Genomic DNA, 5,784 nt, shown 5'->3' with positions numbered 1-5,784 from the left:
CATTACAGCATCTGTCAGTCAGACAGAGACCATGTTCATTCTTCCCTGCAGCTTGATCCCTTGTCCTTCATGGAGAACCCGCTTACCTTTTCCTTCTTTGTCTGCCGGGAACTAAGTTGTGACAAAGTTACTCCCTTGATCCAGGAGCTCCTGGGGTTGACTGGGATTCAGGAAAACAAAGCTTTCAGTTTTGGCTTTGGATGGAAAATGAGCGCCCTGAAGACTAACCCCTTGGAGACTTGTGCTCATTACATGTCCCTGTGCCCCATATGAAGACAGAGGGAGGTGGAGAGTCTGGAGCCCCTGCTTCCCCAGAGACCGTTGTCCTTGCCATACTTCTCTCTTCCTAGTTTTCCCCTCTGACCTACTGCACTATGTTTGCCTTTAGCTACACAAGAAATCTACACTCCCCTCGCTAGCCTGTAATGTCCCTAAAGATTTCTCCTGACCACCCATTCATCTTCATGTCTTACCATGTCATGGCATGATTCTCTATATCCCAATGGCTCCTAGCTATGGCAGGGAAACTGAGAAGGGATTAAGTTTTGGGTATGAGAAGACCATGGTCCACAGTTCTACTTCAGCTGGTGAGTGAATAAAGAAGATAAATTATTAAGATTTGCACAGACTTCCCAATGGACAAGCAAACACAGCCCTTCATTCTGGAAGAGACTTGCCTGTGGGCACGAAGCACAGAGTTTAAGAGAGATAAATCCATGTGGCAGCAAATCCATGCGGCTTTGGATACTGGTGCCACCGTTCTCTTGCCTTATGATACTGCTAAAGTTGAAAGATAAGATCCAACAACTCCAAATGGATCTTCAAACACAGAAACATTAATCCTCTAGACAGTGGATTACTAATAGCCATATATGGAAATGGATGCTACCTTCTAATCCCCTCTTTTCTTCCTTTTCTTAGCCCTACTAATTGCACCCTGCCTCATAAAACTCTTGGCTAGATTTCTTCAGCAACAGATGCAAAATATTTCTAACCAAACTCTGAACCAGTTAATGTTACAGGACTACCAGCCTCTATTGACAAAGACAGAGATCTGCAGAACCTGGTCACATCCTGAAGAGGAAGATTAAGATTGTCCCAAGAACCTTGACACCCCAATTCAGAAGGAAGCAGTCTAATGATAACTTTACCCCCTTTCCAATCCCCAGGTGCTTATTACTAAACAAAAAATGGAGGAATGTAGGGAAAAGTGGCTGGCTAAAAAACTCACCCTGACCCTGTAGCCTGGAACTAGGGAAAGATGGCTCAGAAAAGGCCAGTGAAAGAAACAGTTTGGCTCAAATCAGAGCTATCTCTGCCCCTGGCCAACTAACTTGTGAAACCAACCAATCACAGAGCAAAACAGTAGAACCCTGTCCTGTGTTTGGGACCTGAGCCTATAGGTCCCAAAACTTCTGTTGCCTTCCTATGAAATGAGATTCATGTAGCATAGATTTTATAGGGCTAGAGAATGTATGCAAATGGTTAATCATTTTAAATGGTTTATTCCATTTTTAATCTTGGAGGGTGTGGATGCCTACAGAGGCTAGAGGTATTGCATCTCCTGAAAATGGAATTATAGCTGCTGTGAGGGGCCTGGTATGGATGCTGGGACTCAGATTCAGATCTTCTGGAAGAGCAGTACACATTCCTAAGCACTGAGCCATCACTCCAGCTTCTAGCCAACCATTTGAAAGTGCTTATTTAGAGTAGTACCTGGACAAGACAGAGCACAGTAATCACTCTGTTCACTGCGTAATTAGTATCACTAATTTTAGCAGGTTCTTTGAGACACAATCCATATTAATATACAACTCACCCAATTTAAAATAAAAATTTTGATGTTCTACAACAGCTGAGGAACCCCCATGGAACTGGATCAGTCCCTCTGGATAAGTGAGACAGTCAATTAGCTTGAACTGTTTGGGAGGCCCCCAGGCAGTGGGACTGGGACCTGTCCTTAGTGCATGAGCTGGCTTTTTGGAGCCTGGGGCCTATGCTGGGACACTTTGCTCAGCCTGGGTGAAGGGAGGAGGGGACTGGACCTGCCTCAACTGAATCTCCAGGCTGAGCTGAATCCCCAGGGGAGTCCTTGCCCTAGAGGAGATGGGGATGGGGGGTGGATTGGGGGGGGAGGGTGGGGGTGCAGGAGGAGGGAGACAGGGGAATCCGTGGCTAATATGTAAAAATAAATTAAATTATGAAATTTTTTTAAAAAATGCTTTAAGAACTTCAACTTTTCTTGACAGTGAGATACATCTGCTCCTGGCAGCACCATAAAAAAATTGTTCTTTAGTACATTCACAAAGATGTGGATCCATCATAAAAATCTCATCACTCCCTAAAAAGACTTTGTGACCACTGAGTAGGTGTCCCCAAACCTCTTATAATTACTAACTTGTTTTCAGTCTTCAAGGATATGACAGTTGGGGGTATTTCACGTAAATTGGTTCACAGATTGCAGCCCCTTTTGCCCCTTAGCAAAATATTTTCAAGGATCATCTGTGTTGTAACACTTGCCAACCTTTCATTTCTTTCATTTTAATATTGATGCTAGCATTCCGTTGTGTGTGTGTGTGTGTGTGTGTGTGTGTGTGTGTGTGTGTGTGTGTGAGTGCTTGCACAAGCGTGCCTGGGTTGCTTCTCTGTTCTTCAGGTGGTGCCAGAGATTGAACCCAGACTACTGTGCATGCGAAGCGAGCATTCTTTTTGTCTTGCTTTGTTTTAATGCTGAACTGTGCCCCAGCACTCCAAAGGGGGATTCTAGATGGGTGCTCCATCACTGAACCACACACTCGGGCACTCACTGGTGGATGATCAGCAAACATTACACCAATGAGCTGTGCTCCATGCCTCTCGCAGGTGCCTTCTAGGTAAATGATCTGTCACTAAGCAATGTTCCCAGCACCTCACTGATGGATTCTAGGCAGGTGGTCTGCCACTGATACGTACCTCCTGTGCCTCAGTGGAGTATTCTAAGCAAGCACTGCACCATTTGAGCCTCTCCTCAGCCTACCCAGTGAGTTTTGACCACAGCCCCAGGTGATGGACTTCTGAGTTTTTTTCCATATGACTGGGGCTGTTGTAAGTAGCACTGATGTAGATATCATACACAGGTTCTTGTGTAGGCCTATGCTTTTCTCTGTCTTTGGTGTCTACCAAGGGTGGAAACTGGATTATATGACACCTCTGTGCTTAACATTCTAAGAAGCTATCAGATTGACAATCTTATTGTGTATTTGTTCATTCTTCAAACAATAATTGTAAAGAATATCCCTACAATTTTTGGAGTACTGGTCCACCCAGAGCATAAAAGACTCAATGATGGAAACACTCATTGATAAAACTGATAAAACTTATTGCTCACTGGAAGGATGAGCTGGATAGCACTGAGTGTGTCTTTTTCTCTGATGTATTCAAGTTGCCAGACACTTCCGGGGACAGAGCCATTGATCAATAAATACTTATTAAATGCCTGATGGAGTCCCTTGCCAAACAGTTACTGAATTTTCTCTTTACACTTTGGGCATAGTTTTACATATTTTGATGACTAGCCTTGGTTCTACATTTGGCCAATTCCCTCATCCATTCACTAGTCACTGCATTTCTCACTCTTCTTGCATGGTATTTCAGTGAACAGTCATCAATTATTTGAGGCAAAGTCTCACTATACTACACCAGACTGGCCATGAACTCATTATGTGAACTAGGAACTCACGAGCCTCCTGCCTCAGCTCCCTGAGTGCTGAGATTACCACCATGCCTAGAGAGTGCCTGTTCATCTTCAGATCTTCTTCATTACAAAGCTCCAAGCCCAGGCTGGAGACAGAGCTCAGTGAGTCAAAGCAAGGCTTCCGCGAGTGACAGCCTGGGTCTCCAGGACCCACATGGTGGAAGAGAACAGACTTGTTCCTTCAGGCTGTCTTCTGATCTCCACACTGTACCTTGGCGCGCACGCGCACACACACACACACACACACACACACACACACACACACACACAAAATAAAGCTTAAAAGAGATTTTGAGAAAGCTCAAAACCAATCACAATCATATAAGGAGAGTACTTGGCTTTGGAGAGATGGTTAGTTGTGTAAAAGGACACATTGAGAAGTTCAGCAAGGTCTCTCATGTGCCCCCTTAGCTCAGTTCATGTCTTCATGTCTTCGTGCAGCTTGTACTAATTTGCTGAGTTCTATGTCTGTTCGTGTGTGCATATTATACTTCTATCTGGTCAAAATAACCATTTAAATGGCCTAATTGTAGAAAACAAAAATATTAGCCATCAACTATAGTGGGTATGGATGCCACAGTCAGATTCATTTGGCATTTGTTTGTTTTCCTTTCATTTTAATAAATACTAATTTTTTAATTTGTGAGGAAACAAAATTTATTTTAATTTAGTAACAAGAGACTGAGATGGCTCAGTAGGGAAGAGCCCTTGCTGAGCAAGCATGAGGACTTGATTTCAAATACCCAGCACCAACATAAAAAGGAAAACATAGATGTGAATGCCATTAACATCAGCATTGCAGGAGAAGGCATGGATTTGTGTGCCTATACTCTGGCATGAGGGTGCGGAGATAGGTGGATCCCTTCTTGAGCTGGTTGACCAGCTGGCAAGTCTAACCAAAGAGGCAAGCTTACTGATCAATGAGAGACCCTGTCTCAAGATTACAGGGCAGGTGAGAAGAGGGGGAGACACCTAATGCCTCACTCTGTCATCTGCATGTGCATGCAGATTCACTTGACATTTGTTTGTTTTCCTTTCGTTTTAATAGATACTATTTTTTTTAATTTGTTAAAAAACAAAATTTATTTTAATTTACTAACAAGAGACTGAGATGGCTCCCCCACTTCCACTTTCATGTGACATGAAAGTGGAAGTGGGGGAGACTGGAGGTGGAAGGGACAAGTGGGGACAGGGAGACAGAACAGAAACAGAAGGCAAGCAACCAAACTAAGTGTACATTCCTTTGTGTTGTGGTTAAAAAGAAAGTAATGTAAAAGGGAAGGGAGGGAGGGAGGGAGGGAGGGAGGAAGGAAGGAAGGAAGGAAGGAAGGAAGGAAGGAAGGAAGGAAGGGAAAAGAAAAGCCAGAAAGACTATAAGATGCAGAAGTTAAGGCCTTGAAGGGGTGTACATGAACTTCTCTCTTCAGAACATGGCATGGTCGCTGGCTGCACTCATGAACTCAGAGCGGCTTTTTACCTTCCTCACAGTGACTGCTCTTTAAACTACTAGCAGCCAGGCTGCTCAGGTAACAGCCTAAGGGGAATTCTGTTCCCCCAGACAATGGCTCTGTTGCTGCCCACAAAGTTAGCTTTACTAAATCTCTATCATTCTAAGAAAACTCGAAATTCAAAGGCTAGGGTGAAATCCTGCAAACTCAGAGAGTCAGAGAAGCAGCTGTCTAACTTTCTCTGGTAGCTGGCATCCCAGAACCCTCTCTCTTTCCACACCACCACAATTTAAAAATAAAAATAAATAAATAAATAAACATTGCTTCCTGTCAACTACTTGCTAACCCCACCTCTCTAAGCCCAGATTCATTTTATTTAATTAACACAAATGCAACACATCTTTACATAGTTAAACAAATGTAGCCTAAGCAAAGGGACCACATCCTTGCCTAGTTAAACAAATATTCCATGACCCACCTCAGCTGCGGTCACCTGCACATGATCAAGCAACACTCCGGCAAGCAGCACTAACGGGACTCCATAAAAAAAAAAAAAAAAAAGAAAAAAGAAAAAAAAACAAACTTTTTTTTTATGACAATGCA

The sequence above is a fragment of the Peromyscus maniculatus genome, chromosome 1, assembly GCF_049852395.1.
Source record: "Peromyscus maniculatus bairdii isolate BWxNUB_F1_BW_parent chromosome 1, HU_Pman_BW_mat_3.1, whole genome shotgun sequence".
NCBI lineage: Eukaryota > Metazoa > Chordata > Mammalia > Rodentia > Cricetidae > Peromyscus > Peromyscus maniculatus.
The sequence above is the reverse complement of the archived record's forward strand: the minus strand, read 5'-3'. Positions refer to the sequence as shown.